The sequence below is a fragment of the Saccostrea cucullata genome, unplaced genomic scaffold (genome assembly GCF_032062105.1).
Source record: "Saccostrea cucullata isolate Sc308-1 unplaced genomic scaffold, CSIRO_AGI_Scuc_v1 ctg1445, whole genome shotgun sequence".
NCBI lineage: Eukaryota > Metazoa > Mollusca > Bivalvia > Ostreida > Ostreidae > Saccostrea > Saccostrea cuccullata.
In genome coordinates this window covers 38197-55529 of record NW_026925932.1, presented here as the reverse complement: position 1 = coordinate 55529, position 17333 = coordinate 38197, and positions in this window count along the sequence as shown.

Below are 17333 nucleotides of genomic sequence, written 5' to 3'. Positions count from 1 at the left end.
GACAAAATAATGATACTTTAAAAGATGTGATGCAAAATGTCTCAAAAAATCAGTCATGATTCGTGTCCTACATTTTGACCCCTACCGAGCGTCCATACTAGGCACTTCCGGAAAATTTCCTGACCATGTTGCAATATGGCAACATGTCCTCTATCATCCCTGAAAAAATCAGATTTCTAGCTTGAGTCGTTATTGAGTTCCATCACAGACATGGAGGTCATCAAAATTTCAATCAAAGGGCGATAACTACCGACCGGAAGTGAATTTCAAAAAAATGAAAAAAACGTATAAGGTTTAGATAAAGATACATCTTCTCCGAAATTTTCAAGAAAATCGGTCGAGCCATCTCCGAGAAATCTTCTGCACAAAAATTGTAAAGAAAAAAAAAGAATAATAATAATAACTAGATGAGATCTCGTTGCGAGCAACGAGTAGGTCTTCCGTTGAATTTCTCGATAAGATGAGATGTGATTTTGACTGAGATATTCGTTAACAGAGAATGTCAATAAGTTTTCCTTCATTAATTTTAAAGTTTCTGTTTTTTTATCACAATATTCTGAACATCTTTAGTTCAATATGGCTTATAAAAATACTCCTTCTTTTTGAGACGCAAATCATAAAAATATATCATTTTGGCCCCTTGTAACCACTTATTAAGTAACATACGATCAAATCATATATTGTTGCAAATCGTTAAGATAAATACTTTTGTAACAAAAAATTGATCATTCAAAAGTTATAGATAAAAGACTTTTGGCCCCTCTGAGCCCCTAATTTGAGGGGTCAGTCCCATTTTCTTGATATCAAATGAAAGGTCTTGTGATTTTGAAGATTTTTTGTTCAACACTTATTCAGAGATTTCTTTTTGTTGCTGAGATATGCTAAATGGAAACATTTAGAGGCCATCCCCACAAGTCCTTAATGGGGCTGTTTAACAATATTTCAAAGTATGCATATTGTTTAGAACATTTTTCTGACCATCTTTTGTTCAATATTGCTTATCAAAATATTCCCCCTTTTCGAGATATAAAGCGTCAAAGATTTGACATTCTGGCCCCTTGTGACCCCTAATTACGTCACATATGATCCAAATTGTATCATATATTAATGCAAATTGTTAAGATAAATACTTTTGCTTCAGTAATGTATAACAAAATATTGATCATTAGAGAGTTATACATAAAAGACTTTTGGCCCCTCTGAGCCCCTAATTTGAGGGGTCATCCCCTTTTTCTTGATATCAAATGAAAGGTCTTGTGATTTTGAAGATTTTTTGTTCAACATTTATTCAGAGATTTCTATTCGTTGTGGAGATAAGCTAAATGGAAATATTTAGGGGCCACTCCTACAATTCCTTAATGGGGCCGTTTTACAAAAATTCAAAGTATGCATATTGTTGAGAACATTATTCTAACCATCTTTTGTTCAATATTGCTTATCAAAATATTCCCCCTTTTCGAGATATAAAGCGACAAAGATTTGACATTCTGGCCCCTTGAGACCCCTAATTACGTCACATATGATCCAAATTGTATCATAAATTGTTGCAAATTATTCAGATAAATACTTTTGCTTCAGTAATGTATAACAAAATATTGATCATTAGAGAGTTATAGTTAAAAGACTTTTGGCCCCTCTGAGCCCCTAATTTGAGGGTTCAGCCCCATTTTCTTGATATCAAATGAAAGGTCTTGTGATTTTGAAGATTTTTGTTCAACATTTATTCAGAGATTTCTATTCGTTGTGGAGATATGCTAAATGGAAATATTTAGGGGCCACCCCTACAAGTCCTTAATGGGGCCGTTTTACAAAAATTCAAAGTATGCATATTGTTGAGAACATTATTCTAACCATCTTTTGTTCAATATTGCTTTTCAAAATATTCCCCCTTTTCGAGATATAAAGCGACAAAGATTTGACATTCTGGCCCCTTGTGACCCCTAATTACGTCACATATGATCCAAATTGTATCATATATTGTTGCAAATCGTTAAGATAAATACTTTTGCTTCAGTAATGTATAACAAAATATTGATCATTAGAGAGTTATAGTTAAAAGACTTTTGGCCCCTCTGAGCCCCTAATTTGAGAAGTCAGCCCCTTTTTCTTGATACCAAATGAAGGGTCTTGTGATTTTGAAGATTTTTTGTTCAACACTTATTCAGAGATTTCTATTCGTTGTGGAGATATGCTAAATGGAAATATTTAGGGGCCACTCCTACTAATCCTTAATGGGGCCGTTTTACAAAAGTTCAAAGTATGCATATTGTTTAGAACATTATTCTAACCATCTTTTGTTCAATATTGCTTTTCAAAATATTCCCCCTTTTCGAGATATAAAGCGTCAAAGATTTGACATTCTGACCCCTTGTGACCCCTTATTACGCAAGATAAGCCTAAAAGTTTATAATATATTGTTCCAATTGGTCTAAAATTGAAAAATATCGAAAAATCAAACAGAAAAAATGATAAAATTTTTTGGTCATATGGGGGATCGAACCCGGGTCGCCCGCGTGACAATCCAACGCGCTAACCATTTAGCCATTGGGATCGCCGCTTCGCGTTTTCAAATGCAAATATCTCGAGATTGGCTTTTTCGATTTTCAAACAAATTACATATTTCGCTTCCGCAAAAGGGTCTTTATTCAAATCAAAAACAAAAATATTAAAAAAGAAAAGTTGAAAAATTGCGTTTTTTAAATTCGTTTCCGGTATCGTCCGGAAGTACTGACGATGCACGAAAAGGCGATTCTGCAACGCTATAAGTCATAAACTATCATCTCAAATAAGTCTCCCGTTCATATCTTAAGCAGTTTTCGCTACTAAGTTCAGACAAAATTGCATTTTAAAATCAGGAAATTGTAGATAACTCACGACCGGAAGTGACGTCATCAACAACAAAAATTTCCAATAAGGTTCAGATCAGTACCTATCAGATGTGAAAGTCTCATGAGAATCGGCCCAGTAGTGTACGAGAAATCGCGTGCACAAAATTGGTAAGAATAATAATAATAGGGAAAAAGAAACCGAAGAATAACAAGAAGGTCTTCCGTTGGAGACGGAAGACCTTAATAATAAAAGTGAAAAAGAAACAATAGAATAATAGAAGGGTCTTCCGTTGGAGACGGAAGACCCTAATAATAAAGGTAAAAAAGAAACCGAAGAATAATAGAAGGGTCTTCCGCTGAAGACGGAAGACCCTAATAATATATGAATTTATAAAGCGCTAAATATTAATAATTTAACTCTAAAGCGCTATAAAAGAGAGAGAAATATTAAGCAGAATCATATAACTTAACATATCAATGATCTTTTCTAGTTATTACATGTTTTATCCAATATCAACACCAAATGATATAATAAAATTGATAACTCCTAGCCCTCTCAAAGGCTGAGATAAGATATGTTCTCCTGCAAGTGACCTTCTAGGTGAAAATAAGAATTTTTTTTTCTCCATTGGACCAAAAATGGATAGAGAAACAATTTCACTTCCAACCGGCTTTCATTCGAGTGAATATAAATTTCAGGCTCATGGAATCATCAGAAGATTAGTAGCTGGGTGTGTGGGGTGCAGATGGCTGCATCTACTAAGTAATTTATAAAATTTTATCATTGAATTGTACGATGATTTAACCACTTTCGAAGTACAATATTGCCTTCCCTCTTCGGACACAGTGAAAACTGTACTCCTCAGGCCATCGTACTGACCTTTAAAAAACCCATAAAGGTTTATTATACATTCAAAGTTCAAATAAAGCAATGTTTACCTGAATTGGGTTCTTTTGTTTTATATATACACCTTTGTTTTCTTCTCATTAAATGAACTCCTATGAACAGGAGAACGATGAGGACAATTCCTCCAACACACACTCCTCCTACTATTGCACCAATATAAGTAGTTTCATACTCCTGGATTGTGGCTGTTTGGTTATATATTGTCGTAGTGCTGTAAACGTCATGGTCAACGTTTATTCCAGTTGTAGAAACTCCTGATGTGTTAAAGGTATTCTCTGTTCTATTTAAAAATGTTAATTGAGCATATAATGATAAATTCATACATACACGAAAGTGGTCGTTTGTTTCTTGAATTTTCTTTACTCACATTACTGAACAGGAAGGATCGGCGAGATAGCAGTGATCTTGTGTGTTGATAAGTTGACACGCAGGATCTAAATCAATTAAATATGAATCTCATGATTGAATATTCGTAAAGTGCTAAATTGTTAGCCTGTTTGCACATAGAAAACAGAAACAGTTATTATTGCTCTTACAGTTGTAATTCTCATTGCTCCTGTAAGGATCATCTGGACAGCCTTCTATAAACCCTGAGCAGTCACGTGGAAAGAGTTTTTTCTCAGTCGTCTCCAAACAGTATCCTTAAAACAATATGACCAATTTTTTTTCTCAGTGATGATAAGACTGTTTTGTGTGTAAGAATAAGATATACAGTGGACCTTCAGATATCCGGATGCTTCAGTATGCAGACGATTTTTCATCAGATAGAAATTTTAAAATGTTATTCTGTCTTGTTTAACTGGTGATTCAGATATCCGGATGCTTCACATATCCGGACAAATTGACTGGGAACCAAAGCGTCCGGATAAATGAGGGTCCACTGTAGACGTTTTATATTTGCTTACGATTTTTCCTATGGTTCACTTGTTTGGAAAGGGGATTAAACATTTGTTATTGACTTTTGAATTGATTAAATTACAAAATCATTAATCTTTAACAAACAAAAACCTTTTGCTGCTCACCTCTCTGTATTATTCCCATAATTCCATTGTGACAGAATTCTACCAGACCAGTTTTTTCGATGCTAGGGAGACACATATACTGATCATTGCCATACTTATCACGACCACAACCCAGTCTTGTAGATGCATTTATAGCTTCAGTGAGGTTTTGAGGACAAGAGTCGACAAAACCTTCCATAATCACAAAGGAAAGGAAGTCGTATAAACCTAATTGTATAATTAAATATTATTGTAAATTCTGCAAAAGTAGCATAAAACGAAAATCTAATTTTTTTAAAGTACATGTAATAAAAGCAAGCAAATTCAAAGAATTGTGGTCCTCTGCTTTCGGTGTCTTTGTGGGTGAGATGTCATTTTTTATTATATATTGTCTTAAATATGAACGGCCTATCAAATGTTAAACTTCAGGGTCAAGGTCAATGTTTTTTGTATCCAACGAAAGGTCTTCTCACAAGAATTACATATGTGAAGTGAAGTATGAAAGCCCTATCCCTGGCAATTCAAAGGGTATGGCCAAGGTTAAAGTTTTTACACAAGTACAGCAATCTCCTAGATCAAGGTCAATAAGTCATTGTTGTCGGTGACCGATAAAAGGCATTGTCACAAAGAATACATATATATTATGAAATATGAAAGTCCTAGTCCCTACCATTTAAAAGTTATGGCCAAAATAAAAAATTAAGTTTTCTTGTCTAAAAGTGGATCAAACTCCAAGGCCAAGGTCAAAAAGTCAAATTTGATGGTACCCCCAAAAAGGTATTGTCACAGGGAATACACATATGAAATATGAAAGTCATTGCTCCACTAAATCAAAATTTATAGGCAAATTTAAAGTTTTTGTGACGGACGGACAGCCAGACAGCTAGACAGACGGACAGACAGACGGACAGACGAATGAGATTTAATGTCCAATCATTTTTGCGAAAGCGGGGGACAATAATATAGATGATAAGTTGGGATTCCTTATTTAAACAAAACCTTCTGCCCTAACGTCTCAAAACAGAAAACAAATAAGCAACATTTTAAAATTTCACGCATGTTATAAAAGATTGGTTTTAGAACTATTTCAACAGTGCTATTTCATATATATTATATTCCCTTTGTCTTTTAAATGTTATAAAGTAAATCAATGTATAATCAGGAGATATTGAACAATTTTGAAATTTTTCAACCAGTTAAATATGCATTCATTTGCTAGATAAAGATTAATTTGACACTAATCCCATTATTTAAATTTCTTTCGTGAAGTATTTCTGTTTGACAACACCTTCACAATGATACCGTGATTAAATAAAGGACAATTAATTTATTACGTACGTTCGTACGTGTGATCGTTATACATTGAATACCTTAATAATGTTAATTCCATATTAAGGAGGCTGGGGGGTCAACAAATTGATCCCAAATTAATCACCAGATTTAACTTGTTTTTTTTGATACAGTATCTTTAGCTTTGAACAATCATTTGACAAAGAAAAATTTCAAAAATTTTAGTTTTAAGATTTGATCAATTTCTATATCTTTATATGGAGCTCTCCTTTTGAAGGAGATTGAAATAGTCTAAAAATGGCTACCACCCCCGAGCCTCGTTAAATTTTGTATCTTAAATCATCTGTACTGAAATTAAATGATTGAAAAAAAATGTGTGGAGATAAGGAATAATAAGCTTACTTGTTTACAACTTGAAAATTGTCACTTTTGGACTATAGCTTAACAAAACATATGTGAAAAAGAAGTAGGAACCTCTGGGTTTGAATAAAGCACGTACGAAAATAACATTAAAAAAGAAGAATGTACTTAACTTTTCTAAAAATAATCCAAGAAATTTAACATATTTGTCATAATATTTGATATATCTTGTGAATTTAATCATTATTATCTGAAACTATAATGTTGTATATGTCGTATTAAACGTCCTTTATTTGATGTAGAGAATTACATTTATTTAAGCGTGCTTGGGTGAGTTCTAAACGCATGAATCCATTCTAAATTAATTTTCTTGAACTACCCATGACATATTTTTCACTTTTATCATCATATTGTACAAGATACAAGATTTTACATGTACATGTATTATAGTTAAAATTACTTGTGTAAAATTTTTGAAAGTAAAACTTATTTGACATAGACCTCTGATTAAAAAAAATCAAATCATGCATCTGTGTGACATTCTGGATAATTATAAACTAATTCTAGTCATGAGGATTAAAGGTTACTTGCTTGAATTGATGGATGTAAAATTGAAAATGCAGTATGCCTTTCTACCCCAAAATTTGTAAATTTTCCTATGGCGAAAAAGTCCACTTATTCAAAATTACCCCCAAATTGCCTGTTATTTTTAATAAAATATCTTAAAAAAAATAATTCATCACAATTTTTGTGTCCTTCTTGCGCAAGTAAGTTAACTTGAATGCTAAATATGGATTTTCCTATGCAAATGACCTGATAAAAACTCATAAATTGTATATTTTGTGTACAGAGAAAGTTCAAATAGATTTTCTTAAACATACTTAGTACCCACAGTTTATTAATGCAAGTGAACATTATGACGTCTTATTATGACGTCCTTGTTTTTTCCTAATCAAGGTAATAAATATCATCAACAAAATCACGTCGGTGCAAGGGTTATGTCCTATCTATTTCAAAATAAACAATGTATATTATTAATAGAATATTCTTAAAATTAATAAAAATTCCTGCACAAATCCTGTGCACTTTCTCAATCGATAAAATTTAGGAAACTTACACTCAACTGTGAATGTTTACCCTGTTAAAACTTAAAACTGCACAAATAGTAACTAAACAATTGTAGTGCCGACATTTGTGCAGCAATATCTTAAATCCTTTGAATATCTTACGTCTTTATATACCTTGATTATGCTAAACAAAGTAGGGCATGCCCTTGCGCCGGGGCGATTTTTTATGTTTCTTATAAAACTTGTGTAGTACATGTAGGGGTCGATGACGTCATAACATGGTGTCATAATGTGCTCTGGCTATTGCATATCGTGGGTACCAAGAATGTATTAGAAAACAAGTCGGAACACTTTCTGTACAGTTGGTAGAGCATTTAAGGAATTTAATTGGGTATTTTGCATAGAAACCTCCATATGTTGCCTTTACTCACTTGCGTTGACTCGTAGCTCTTCACGTTTAAATAGGTATATGGAATAAATGCGAAAAATATTTTTTTAAAAAGGTTTTACTTCCTTCAACCTATTAATTTTGAGGATATTATGGAGATTTTTCATATACAAAGAGAATCTGTGCAAAAGGTGTTATTTTTCAATGGTGAGTATAGAAATTTCCAGCCAAAAAACTAATTACCCCTGTATACATGGTTACAAATCAAATGACGTCTCCAAACTTATGCAGTAAGTTCGTGACCTTGATCTCACTTAGTGTGCAAAGTTCCAAGAAATTTTAAAAACCTTGCTTTCAGAGCATTCTGCATCGTTTTCTCGTAGACACGCACTTAAGTTTGAATATTTACATTCGCTGTATTTTTCTAGCAAGCTTACTGTGAAATTGATTTGAAAATAATTTTTGTGTATACTCACGCGTAGCAATAAACACGGAGAAACGTGCTTTAACGTGACGTCACAATGAGGCTGCAGCGACGTTAGTTAAAGTGCAAAGATCAAGAGCAGCGAGAAATTCAAATATTTAGCATATTTTTTTGCTTCCAAACATGTAAAATGTAAATATAAGGAATGTTTTTCAGTTTAGTGTGAATTATTGATGTGTGAATCACACAGACTTGCACGTAGGCATATTTTTCATGAAGCGCTAGCGCGATTCATGAAATATGCCTACCTGACAAGTCTGTGTGATTCACACACCAATAACTCACACAAAACTGAAAAACACTCCTTAAATGAATTCAAGAAAGATCGGTTGAAATACATTTCTACAGATATTAAATTGTGATGAAAATTGAAACACAACATAACTTTTATGTTTACCGTTTTTTACATGTGCAAGTCACTTCCTGGCCACATATCCGTGAATTATTTACCCTTTCTTCTGGTGGTCTCGCTTACTCTTGCCATAGTCACCGGTAGAGCTACTCTGAATTCATCGGGTTTTATAATGTGCGGAACACCGAAAAAAAAAATGTTACGAACAGATAAGTTGGGGTGAAAATGTTACAAAGAATATCTGAAATCAAGACCTTGAACTTTAACCTTAAAATCAATGGAGGTCTTCCTTGGGCAAAAGGGAGTCGTTATGTATAATTGTATTGCAAAGGTTTGTACAGACATGGCACCAAAAGGAACTTGTCACAGAAAGGCAGACTGATTGTCAGACAGACGAAAAGAAAATATTATTTTTTAAATACTCCTGTGATTACATGGAAACTGATAGTATATACATGTGTATATTGTCCTTGTCTGGTCTGGATTTTCAAAAACGAATTATTTTTAACCACAGTTAGATGAAAACTATATATGAATGCTAAGTGCTCCCTGTGGTTTGTACATGTATAAGATCTATATTTGGACTTTCAAACCATTGTATTTATTTTTTCCAAGGAGTCCGCAAAAATTATGCCAGGCTTTTCAAAAGAGCCTAAAATATAAAACTTTCCCACCAGAAAAATCCTAACTGAAGACGGGGGATATTTTATCTATGAGGAAAATTAACTGAAATATTAAGAATTATCTTAAGAACTATAAAAAATGCACTTTGGCAAAAAAGTAAAGTCATGTAAATATCTTGATAAGTCAAAAATGGCCATTTTTCATCAACATTTCGCGAATTTTAGTCCATGAAAAAGGTATGTTGGTTGCTATGATAACCATGAACCGTAAAAACCATTTTATTATGAATTTGAATTAAATATATTAATACAGGAATGTGTGCCAAGTTTCATATAAATTCAAGACCATGTGTGCCACACTCCCTATATTAGAGTTTAAATAATTGCAGAGAAAGGCTATTAAAAGACTGATTATCTGTTAAACAGTATGAATTATTTGCTATTATTGCGAAGTATGACTAATTGTATTCCTCTATTCGTATTGAAATCTTTAAGATAATTGATAGTTCAAGTAATACATTTAGTTCTTATTGAAGAGACTTTATATTTCAGAAAAAAGGAAACTGAGAATGTCAATATTACTAAGGGCGAATATTTAAGCAGAACTATAGGTCGGTGTTCATTTTAAACGGGGCGCTAAATGTCCGAGGGTTGATCCAAACGAAATGTCACAACTTAGATAAAGTGTCTCCTAATCGACGTAAATTAACAAAATTTTACATGATGAAAGATATATTTATTTAAAATCATTCCTGAAAAATTTCAAATAAAAATGATTTATACTTTTCAAAATATCAAATTAAACGCAAAGTGCGATTATGGTAGTCGCCGCACCTAAATAACGTCATAAAACGGATATGCACCGTCAAACACTTTTAAAAACACTTTACATCGTTATATTTCAAAAAAGTTGATATTCACAAAACATTCTCATATTTTATTTTCTTTGAGAACAATTGGCACCAATTGTTCACTTTTTACACTTTATCTATAATTTAGTCCTTCATTAAAATTCTTTGAACAATACCACAAGACAAACTTAAAAGTGTCTCATATCACTCACACTGCCACTAATCTCTTTAAGGACAACGTCAACGCCATTGAACATTTCCACCCGATCTCCCATCTTTCTGTCCCCAATTGATTTATTTACCTACTACCCGCCCAAAATATCTCCCATCTTTCTGTTCCCATTTGATTTATTTACCTACTACCCGCCCAAAATCTATGAAACCCTCTATGAACAAGTCTCTCGTTAATATTCTTTCTTCTGCGAGTTTGATTTACCATCATAAATGTTTCTACTTGTGATTTCCCGATTTTGAAGGAAAAATAAATGTTTCTACTTGTGATTTCCCGATTTTGAAGGAAAAATAAATGTTTCTACTTGTGATTTCCCGATTTTGAAGGAAATATACATTACAAGTCTTTTCGGCGTTTCATTTTTCGACATTTCCTTCCTGCAATACATCAGATATAAACAATACTGTATATGCTGAAAAAAAAAACAATGCTGCCATTTATTTTTTCAAAAAAAAATAGAAAAATGTCGTCAATATTGTCTTCAAATCATAAGACGATTAGACGACTTTTTAGGTGCTTTTTTAAATGTGTTTGTATTTTTTTCATTCTAACAATATCAACTTTAAGACGTGACGTTTAGCTGTGACGCGGCAACACCCCCCATATTTAATGTTTTAACATTCATAAAATGAATTCAATTAAACATTATTAAATGAACTTTCAATTTTGATTAGATTTATGTTTATGCATCTTTTGGTGCATTATATTCGATAATATGCCGCCAAATATTAAAGATATGTACACAGTGATATTGCTTTTGGATGAACTCTCGTATGTTAGTTAACTGTAGCGGAACAACAATGCTAAACATCCATGGAGAACTGTGAAACTGATTTTTTGTAAATCAAAGTCGTAATTAAAAGGCGAATGAAATTTATCCACGCCCTTTAGAAAAAAAAATAGATTTTTAAAAAAATATTTTAAGAATGTCAATCTTTCAAATAGAAAAGATCAAGGTCAAATCCACATTCAATATACCTCAAATGATATTTTCTAACTGTGGCAGAGAAATAGCCCAATGGACTTTTACGAGAAGCGCTGACTTCTACAGTTGACGTTTACTTGGACATTTAAACTTATATCATGTATGGAAGTAAATAATTGATATTGCATAAGAAAACCTTTATAGTGGTCATAGGTATGGTGTTAGGGGCACTAACATGTGAAGACCAGGAGTTGAGGGTAGGGTGGGTGTCGGTTTCTTCAAGGACAGCTTATTTGTGCATTTAAATAACCCGTTATTTTCGTTTACTTAAATGTTGAGCTAAATGTTTATATCATAAAAGAGCTTCCGTACATAGCTCTAGTGTAAAAATAATCGTCAACTGTAAAAGTCAGCGCTCCTCGTAAAAGTCCATTAAGAACCCTGGAACTGCAGATTTTTTTTTAAAAATCAAAATCGTAAATAGAATAGCAATGCAAATATGTACAGGCCCAAGAAAATGACATTAGACTTTTTTCATTATCCTAAAAATGTCAGATAGAAAAGATCATTATATCCAATATCTTACTTCTTGTGACAATCCCTCTACATCTCTGTAATCAAGTTCTGGTGTTTGTCAACAAATGGCAGAAAAATTATGAAATCTTTAAATTACTTTCTAAAAGGTTTTTCCTTAACCTTTACCCTGTTTAATTTAAAAACTACCTGTTTCATTATCTTTAAAGAATGTAATACGCTTCACCTGCATCCAAAATACAAGTATATAAAGTGCATGGAGATGAATAAAAACTTTTTAAAATTCTTTCACCTGAATGCAGACTATTGTTACTGAGGTTTCGGGTGTCTTAACCGGTCTGCTACGCGTAAACATTAGCCTGCGAGGATTTACTACGTTTTATTTCCCTATAATTGAAGGCTCGGTGGTAAATAATTTTTGCATTGATGGCCTTGGTTGACATTTTCGTATTATTATAACATTTTAAACAAAAGGAAAATTGTTTTTTTTTAAAAAAGAGGGAATCAGGGTTTCCTTATATGCAAGATTTAACTATGACATAAGACTTATACAAAGTGTTAATATATGTGGTAATTCCATTGCGAATTTCTCAAAGAAATCATGAACTAATTTCGATCAAAAAAATTTAATAAATGTTCCTATATATTTTATAAGAACGTTGAAACATATACGTACAAATGAATGAACAGATAGTAGCAGTGGAATTCAAAATTATTAAAACCAGTTGTAAGCATTTTACCCTAATTAAAAACAATCAGGATTACAAAAGCTAGATTATTCATGAACACCTTCCGTGGTCATTACTTAATAGAAGATCTATATATTTGCAATCTATGGTCTTATATCCGAAATATTTTAAAAATTGTGATTAAAACCTGGCAGTTTACAGTCATACTACTATACTTTGGTGGATATTGCTATTTATAAAGATTACAAAAATTGCCGATTATTAACAAATGAAGAAAACTGATTTGTTAGCTCCAAGTACCAATGTAATAAAAGACACAGGATTATTTGTTGAACTAAAGTATGAATTATTCGATTTTTAAATTGTTATTTTATTTTATCATAAAATGTAGAAAATTCATTCTCTCCCTCTATTAACATTGAAGTCTCAATGATAATTGGTATTGGAAGTGACACAATGGGTCCTGATTAAGGTAACTTAATATTTAAGGAAAGGAACACGAATACGTTAATATATCTGAGGCGTTCATATTCGAAGAGGAACTTGCGGGCTGTGTTTTTAAATGTGACGCTACCTTATTTAACTATGGCGGAGATACCATGCTAAATAGCCCATGGAAAACCCTGGAAACTGAAGATTTTTCAAAATAAATAGATCAACAATACAAATTTATCCAGGCACCTAAGAATGAAATTAATTTTTTTTTTCATTATCCTTAAAATGTCACATTTTCAGATCTAAAAGATCAAATCTATTTTCAACATTTTACCTCTTGTGATAATCCCACTACATTTCTGAAATCAGGTCCTTTTGTTTCCAACAAATAGCGGACACTTTATGACTTCTCTACTTTCGATGGGCGGGGCATTATTGTTGCCTGCACCTTGTTGTATTTGAAAACCACCAGGATCATTCTCTTTAAAGAATGTGATACGCTTCGCTTAGTCTAGGTCACCTACACGTTTGTTGCATCGATGCATGGTCTCACATCAAACGTCTAGGAGCATTCCACTTTAAATATTTTTACTTCAGAACGAGGCTTATCCAGAATTTGATAAAGCCTGTGATTGGTTGAACAAAAATAAACATTTGACAGCAGAGTTTTGGCTGATCTTAGAATCGGCTTTCCTTTAAAACATCACAGAAAGTATGCCTGGAGAAATTAGCAAATAGGTTTGACATATTTGCAGTGCTAGCTACGGGTTATGGGAAGTCACTGTTATACGTTATTTAACCGAAATTGATGCTTGAAGTTGAAGATAATTTACAGTGTGCCGTAGTTATTTATATAGGTCATTAGTCATCTGATACACAGAGTGCGTATGCAGGCGTAGGAGTTTGCAGATGAAATAATAAACAGTCTAATTGTTAGAGTACACACTTTCTAATCACTTGCTGAATTAAAAAAAAAAGAAATGTATAGAATTTTTGACAGTATATGCTTATTTACTTTTTAAATGTAATGACTTTCAGCGGAGTCGCCATAAAATTTAGAATTAACGTTCTTTAACAGCGCCTCCCCGTGGTGAAAATTTTATCTACAGTATGCTCCAAGGCGTTTGAGTGGGGGGTCAAACGACTTGCGTGACCTAGGCTACGCTTCGCTTTCACCCAGTGTACGGGCATATAAAGTAAATGTAGGTGTATAAAACGTTTATATTTTGTCACCCATATTCAGATTATTATTTTAAAGGTTTCGGATGCCTTCCTTGATCTGGTACATACACAGGTAATCAGTAACTTTGCCGGGGTTTATTATGATGTTCATGCCCCTAAAATCGTGGATTCAGATTTTATTTTGGACCTGTCTGTCTGACTGTTTGCTTAATTTTAGTATTCCTTTACCTTGTTCGTAACTTTTGAGTCGGTAGGTTTTATATCTCACAGGAGTATTCAAAGAACAAAATCTTTCTTTGGATGTCTACAAATGCAAAGAAAACCAATTGACATTTGAATGTGATCAACCCCCTCCCCCATCCCTCCCGAAAAATTCTAAGTCCTTTACAAAACCTTAAACTGGGGGTGCTATGACTTCCGTACAATACTTCAAGAATAAGATAGGACAAGAGCCAATCTAGGCCCCCTCTTCAAAAAAACTAATATTATATGTAATCCAAGGGTATACCGAAGTCTAACAGGAAATGATATTTTTTTGGTGTTATCCCTGTAATTTGGTTGCCCAGCAACACATCAAATATAACAATCATGATTGAATTTAAAGTCAATTTCAGAAACATTTATTTATAGAATTATGTATGTATTCCATATTTTTTAAGTAACACATCAGAGATTAAAGAGCTCACCTCAACGTGTGTTGTCTTTAAGTAAGGCAAATTAAGTCACACAATTAACCAACAAAAAGTGTACATCCAAAAATGCAAAATTTATGCAAATTTGATACTTTGCAATAGACCTATATAAAAACTAAAAACTAGTTCTTCATCATGAAAATGTAATTAAAATCCAGCATCTGAAGCAAGATTGAGAGTTTTCATTCCTTGATGCATCATTTGTGCAACTGGTTTATATAAGCCTAATAGTTTCTTGGTGATAGACTTGCACCCATAACTTTTACGAGGTCTATTATCTGGAAAATGTATGTCGAATTCAGCATCTGAAGCAAGTCCATTAGTGTGCATCCTAAGAAGTAAGATGCATCATCCATGCAAGTTTGGTCAACATAGGGCTTAAAGTTACTTGCAAATGAAACGGCTGTATAAAAAAATTACCCTTTCCACTAATATAGAAAATGTAAGTCAGATTCAGCATCCGAAGCCAGCCTAGTAGAATGCACCCTTAGATGTACCATCCATGCAAGTTTGGTCATTATAGAGCTCAAAGTTACTTGGAAATGAATCCTGTACCATAAACTTTAACCTGTTTACTCGTCCAGAAAATGTAGGTCAGATTCAGCATCTGAAGCAAGTCTTGTAATATGCATCCTAAGATGTACCATCCATGCAAGTTGGTCATTATATGTCTCATAGTAGCTTGGAAATGAAACCATCACCAAAAACTTTAACCTGTTCACTCAACCGGAAAATGTAGGTCAGATTCAGCATCCGAAGCAAGTCTAGTAGATTACATCCTAAGACACTACTGTATTAAAAAGACCCTGAGAATCCAACAAAACCCTGAGAAAGTACTGAGTTGTACTGAGAAAACCCTGAGTGGTACTGAGGCTACTACTGAGATTCTGAGGTAGTCCTGAGATGCACTGAGGTTTTGACTGTGCATTCTGTTGTGCTACTGAGGAGCACTGAGGTTTGGACTGTTGATACTGTGGAAGTACTGAGGGGCACTGGGGTGCTTCCGAGGGAACTGAGCTGATACTGAGTGATACTGAGGTTTTTTCTGAGGCTACTGAGGACATACTGAGAGGCACTGAGGTTATTTTTTTCTATAAACAATGTCGAACTTGCATTATGAAGAACATTTATACCTCTATATTTAATCAGTAGATTATTTTACTTGAAAGTTTAGCATTGTCGTAGTTTTGTTGAAATGACGTCCTCCAACTTTTGTAAAATGATGCCTTTTATTAACTGCAGATTGTCAAAAGATTGCTAGCATGTATATACATTCATTTTTTTCTCTCTTTTCTTTGCAAAACCACTTTTTCTCTAATAATTGTTTTCTATTTGTTTATATATAATATATTTATATTTAACTAATAAGTTATTTATTTATTTCGTTCATTTACTTACTAGTAATACATTGATAATAAAAAATAATTATTAATATATTAATCCAATTATCTGTCTGTTTATTTTTATTTTTTTATTTATTTTTATTTTTTATTATTTTTTTTTTTTTATTATTATTTTTTTTTGGCATTTATCTGTTTAGTGGCTTATTTTATTATAATTTAATAAATTGTTAAATTGTTTAGAGAGAGAGAGAGAGAGAGTGTGTGTGTGTGTGTGTATGCTTCTAAACCCCCACCCCTGAAACACAAGCACGAAACTGTGCATGCAGTGTTACCATATCAAATGTTATCTAATTTCTTTTCCATACTCTTCTTCATTGGATTGATAGATAATGCATTTTTTTTTCTTTTTTCGATTTATATAAAAAAAAAAATTCTGTTTTTTTTTTCAATGTCAGCCATTCATGGTCTGCATTTGCATTTGATCTATTTTTTTCTTAAACGAAAACAGAATTTTAAATATATATATATACTAGACACGATATCTATATATCAGTATTGCTCACAAAAGCCAAAATAAATAAATAAATCCCTTAATAAATATATTTTCATAATTTTATCAATATGTTGTGTCTAGTTATTAAATGTTTTTAATCAGCCTTTATTAATAAGAACAGCAATTTTTTGCACGGAAGTTTCGCCAGTGGTGTGTATACACAGTTAAACACAGCCAACTGTCAAGCCTGAGCTGAAAAACCTCCCAAATCACATAGAATATACAAAAAATACAGAAACACAATAGCAGGTGTCTTCGCGGCACGTGTCTCTACTTGTGACACGTGCGGACAGGTGCCCGTGACTACGAGGCTCATCGTAATGATTGAGACCTACCTGAGTAATTTGCGATGATTTTAAATTTATAATTCTATAAAACAAACTACTCTCTATCAATTCCTATCTAATTTTCAGTTAATTTAATGTAACTTTACGTTCAGCAGAAAACAAAAGAATTACATTAGATCACAAATTAAAGTCCTTGGGGAATTTAAGTCAAATCTTTTGATACGTTTTTTTTTTTTCAATTTAAAATGTCCATTGTCAAGAAAATGCTTCTAAATCAATTATAACATAATACATGTTTCTGAAAATGGAA